A 6000-nucleotide genomic window follows, 5' to 3' on the forward strand; every position below is an offset into this window, starting at 1 on the left:
TTTATTCCCAGGTTTGTTTGTTTGTTTCTTTGGTTAGGCTATTGTGAATGGAATTGTGGCCCTATTTCTTTATCAGCAGATTCAGTATTGAAGTATAGGAAATCTATTGATTTTTGTATGCTAATATTATTTCCTGCTACTTTGCTATTTTGCTTATCAATTCTAGAAGTACTCTGGTGGATTTTTGGGGGGGTCTTCTAAGTATGGGACCATGTTTTCTGCAAACAGATAATTTGACCTTTTCTTTCCTGTTGTATCTCTTAAATTTTCTTCTCTTGACTGATTGCTTTGGCTAGCATTTCAAGAATGATATCAAATAGAAGTGGTGAGTGTGGAAATTTGTCTTGTACCTGATTTTAGAGGAAATGCTTTCAGTTTTTCTTTCCTTGGTGTGATGTTGACTTTGGGTTTGTCATGTAGAGTATACTTTTATTTTTCCACATTATTATTGGTGCATTATAGTCGTACACAATGATGGGATTTGTTGTTACAGATTCATACATGACACAATACAACAATATAATTTTGCAAATATTAGTCCCCAGTATTTCCCCCCTCCCTCTTCACTGCCCTCCTGTTGGTGCATTTCCTCTACTGATCTCCCTTTGATTTTCATGAGATTTGCCCCCACTTTTCTTTTCCTTTATCCTCTCTAGCTTCCATATGAGAGAAAACAAAGCCCCCTTGATCTTCTGAGTTTGACTTATTTTGCTTAACATAATGGTTTCTAGTTCCATCCATTTTCCTGCAAATGACAAAATTTCATTTTTCTTCACAGCTAAATAAAACTCCATTCTGTATATAAACCACATTTTCTTTACGCATTCATTAATTCATGGACATCTAGGCTGTTCCATTGTTTGGCTATTGTGAATTGTGCTACTATAAACATGTTACATGTAGTATTTTCAATGCTGAGTTAAATTCCTTCTGTCACTATTTTCTTCAGTGTTTTAAACATGAATAGATACTGGATTTCGTCAAAGTTGTTTTTTTTTTTTTTTTCATCTATGGGGATGATTATGTGATTTTTTTGTCCTTACTTCTATTCTGGTGTTGGATTACATTTTTTAATTCATATATGTAGAATCAATCTTACATCCCTGGGGTTATCCAGTTTATCATGGTGCACTATCTTCTTAATATGTTTTTGGATGTTGATTGTCAATATATTTTCAAGAACTTTAACATCTATGCTCATCAAGGATATTGATATGTAGTATTTTTTTTCCTTTGATTTGTCTTGGTTTTGGTATCAGGGTGATCCTGTATTCATACAATGAATTTGAAGGTGTTCCTTCATTTCTATGTCATGGAATAATATACAGGAGATAGCATCATTTCTTCTTTCAAGGTTTGGTGAAGCGCAGCTGAGCACCCATGGTCCTAGACTTTTCTTCTTGGAAGGTTTTAATTTCTACTTTAATCTCCACACTTGACATTGGTCTGTTTAGGTTTTCTATATCCACTTGACTCAAGTTGAGCAGGTAATACCTGTCTAAAACTTTTTCAATATCTTCTAGATTTTCTAATTTATTGGGGCATAAGTTTTAAAAGAGTCCCTAATGATCCTCTGTATTTCAAAAGTGTCTCTGTAGTTTCAGGAACTGATATTAAAAATTAATTTTTCTGTCTGTAAAATCCATTGGGTGAATCTGTTAATATGAGAAGAATAAATTTAAATATCAATTCATTGCAAGCACTAAACACACTTAAGTAATACAGTGCACTGGATCTGTTCAAGCACCTTCTTATTTTTTAACCCCACCTATGCACTAAAGAAGTCAAACAAAACATGTCTTGTATCATATTCAAAATTGCACTGTTTATATCAGGTTCCCTTTAATTACTGAAATGCTTACTTTTTAATGTTTTCATTAGTGCATTCTAGTTGTTGTACATCATAGTGGGGTTCATTTTGACAAATGAAGACATGCATATCAATATAATTTGCTTCATTTCAATCCCTGTACTTGTACTTTTCCTCCCCTCCTCCTTTACCCAGTTCCCTTTTCTCTGCTGTTATTCCTTCTATTTATTTAATCTTCTTTAATAGGTACTTGGAAGATATACATAAGGTGGAATTCTCTGTGGTTTATCATATGTGTACATAGCATAAGTGAGTCAAGTTCATTCTGCAGTTCTTCCTTTTACCCATCCCTCCTCCCTTCCTCTCAACCTCCTCCCTAGACTCCACTAATCTCCTTTATATTTTCATGGGATCCCCTCTTTAAAAATTCTTTATTTCTCTCTAACTTCCTCATATGATGGAAAATATTTGATCATTGACTTTTTGAGTCTGGCTTATTTCACTTAGAATGTTTCTTCAGTTCCGTTCATTTTACCAGCAGATGACAGAATTTAATTCTTATGTCTGAGTGAAATTCTGTTTGTCTATATACCACATTTTCTTGATCTATTTCTTTGTTGATGAACAGCCAGGCTGGTTCCATAACTTAGCGATTGTGACTTGTCGTGCTATAAAAACTGATATGCTTGTATCATTATAGTATGTGGACTTTGCTTGTTTTGCATAAATACCAAGGCGTGGGAGAGCTGGGCCATATGGTGGTTCCATTTGTAGTCTTTTGAGGAATCTTCATACCACTTTCCAAAGTGGTTGTTAGTTTGCATTCCCACCAACAATTTAGAATATTTCTTCCATGTCTCCACCAGTATTTATTATTGTTAGTATCAATGCTTGCCGTACTAACTAGAGTGAGTTGAAATCTCTGTAGTTTTGATTTGCAATTCCCTAATTAATGAGAATGTGGAACATTTTTTCATATATATTTGTTGGCCATTGGTATTTCTTCTTTTGAGAAATGTCTGTTTAGTTCTTTTCTGCATTTAGTCCTTAGATTATTTGTTTTTTTCTAGTGTTATTTGAATTCTTTATATATTCTGAATATTTATCTCTTGGTAGAAGGGTAATTGACAAATATTTTCTCCCATTATGTAAGCTCTCCCTTCACACCTTTTTTTTTCCTTTTCTGTACAGAGACTATTTAACTTGATGGCATCCCACTTATTGATTTTTAGTTTTATTTCTTGAGTTTAAGGGGTCCTGTTAAATAAGTCAGTGTCTGTGCCAATATGTAGAGGTTCAATGTAGTCCACACCAAAACCCAATGACATTTTTCACAGAACCCGAAAAAATAGCCTTAAAATTCACTTGAAAGAATAAAAGACCCAGAATAGCCAAAGCAATAGTGACCCAAGAGAGTCATGCTGGAGGCATCGTATTGCCTGACCTCAAACAGGCTAGAGAACTTCAGTAACAAAGCAGCATGATTTGGGCACCAAAACAACATGCAGACCAGTGGAATAAAATAGAAGCAAAAAGACAAACACACATAGATACAGTCTTCTGATACTTGACAAAGACACCAAAGCTATGTGTTGGAGGAAAAAAAATACCTTTTTAAAAAACGGTGCTGAGAAAATTAAATATCCAAATCCTACCCTTTGCCCTGCCTAAAAGCCAATTAAAAGTGGATCAGAGAATTAGGAATTAGTCCAGCAACTTTGCAACTGCTAGAAGAAAACATAGGGTCAGTACTCCAGCATTTAGAAAAATACTCACTTTTTTTTTTCCCATCAAGAGGTAAATAGGGGCTGGGGCAGTAGCTCAGTGTCAGAGCTCTTGCCTAGTATATGTGAGGCACTTATTTGATCCCCAGCACCACATTAAAATAAACAAATAAAATAAAGGCATTCTTTCCATCTATAACTACAAAAAATTTAAAGAGGTGAATATCAATTAAATAATCTCTAAGTTGAGACATGAAAATGGACCAAGGGAAAAGATTTTTCTAACGTCAAGTCATTTTATGGTGGGAGGCAGGAAAACGATACTAGGATCATGGCCACAGAAAAACTCACAGAATATAACATAAATTGAAGGTAGCCATATTTGTGTAAGAAAAACTATTTGATGCTCTTCGTTCTAATCTCAATTCCCTCTTCTATGGTGAGTATCCCAAAGAAAGAAAAGCAAAACCCAAAACCCTTTTATTGCCTGTTGTGTGTCCAGTTATAAAAAAAATTAGGTCCTATTAGTTTTTATTTTTGTTTTATAGCACTTATCAAACATGCATTTTATTCTACAACTATTAATCTGAATCATCCTAATAAAAAACATGAACAAGTCACACATTTTTTTTCTCTCAGTAGTTTGGGGAGTACACTGCAGAAAGCCAACCAGTGGAAGGGGAAATCAAAATAGTAAATATGTACCTTTATAATTCAGATCTTCAGTATCTTTTTGTGAGTTAGTGTGAATGCTAGTTTTATGTGTAAACTTGATGGACCATTGGTGCCCAGATATTGGGTCAGACATTGTTCTGGTCTGTGTGTCTGTAAGGGCTTAATATATTTAGTTGAAATTAACATTTGAACTTGTTGGCTGAGTAAAGCAAATTGCTCTCTTGGATTACTCTGTTTTCTGTTGCTACAACATGATACCCAAATCTTGGTAACTGATAAGGAGGAGAGGTTTTTTTAGCTCACAGTTTTGGATACTAAAGATCCAGTGTGTCACTGGCTTTGATGGGCATCATGGCAAGTGGTATTACACACATGAAAGGGAGAGAATACAAGGCAGGACAGGAAGCCAGAGAGTGTGGACAGGAAACCAGAGTGGAATAAAAGACTGTCCAGTGTGGACAGTCTTGCAGGCAGACCTGAAATGTGCTACCACCACTGAAAACTCACTGGGACACCCAGAACAAGGATGTGTATTTAAAAACAACTTTATTTCTTGAGCATACTTTGAAACATTTTAATTGCAGACAACTCACCTCATGTCTTTTTCCACATCCTACAACTTATCACTCTGGTTTCAATCAAGAAGTAGAAACAAATTTCCTTATTTTAAAGGTGAGAACTGAATACCGGCAATTGGTTTAACTTAGTGATGAACAAGGCAAAGAGGGAATCATGTGGGAATAGACATAGTAACTGAATGGATCCTCTAAAGCAGTAATGGCATAGGGGTGTGAAGGGCGTAGTGAAATACACCAAGTTCTCATGGTAGTGAAATTTAGTGACCATGCATGAATGTGTGGAACACCAAAACCAGGTGGAAAATACAGTCGTCATTTCAGGAGTCCTTACTCAGCAACAAATATAACTATAGAATAGTGAGATTAAAGCAGAAAATCAATAACATAAAACCAGCCTGATGACAACCTGTATGGCATTGCAGGCAATGATTTGAAGAAGATATTTGAAGAAAACCACATTTCCTGATGTTGCAATAAGCTCCTTTCCAACCCCTTTGAATTTGATCCCTTTAGGAACCAACATCTGAACTTTCCTTGAAGCATTTTGAAAACTTTATGTTGAGTCAGACTCTTCTGGTAAGACCCAAGCCTCTGTATTTTTAATCTCCCAGGATTATTCCAATAAAATTCAATATGGAGCACCATTGATATGACCCCTAGACATAATATGCCTGAATGGACATATTCACTTTTAAAAGAAAATGCACATGACCTTCAAAATGATGTAATTTTAACCTATATGTAAAAACTAGTTTAGTATTTCACCTGGAGGCCAGAATCCTTGCTCAGAAATGACAGAAGATACCTGGGTATGTTGATTTTATCATGATGTTTACAATGAAAAAGGATTTCAGAATACTTATCAATTGAATTAAACACAAACCAAAGGAAATAGTAATCAGATAGGAACCAGAGAGTGGAAGGAAAGCCAAGAAGCCATTATCAAAAATAATGATTTAAGGAGACAGGATTTGAAGGTCTCAATGACTGATTGTTCTAAACCACATTAGAAAAAGGATGTATGGGCTGGGGATGTGGCTCAAGTGGTAGCGCGCTCGCCTGGCATGCGTGCGGTCCGGGTTCGATTCTCAGCACCACATACAAACAAAGATGTTGTGTCCGCAGATAACTAAAAAATAAATATTAAAATTCTCTCTCTCCCTCTCTCTTTAAAAAAAAAAAAAAAGAAAAAAGGATGTATGACAAAATGAAA

The sequence above is a fragment of the Marmota flaviventris genome, chromosome 1, assembly GCF_047511675.1.
Source record: "Marmota flaviventris isolate mMarFla1 chromosome 1, mMarFla1.hap1, whole genome shotgun sequence".
Lineage (NCBI taxonomy): Eukaryota > Metazoa > Chordata > Mammalia > Rodentia > Sciuridae > Marmota > Marmota flaviventris.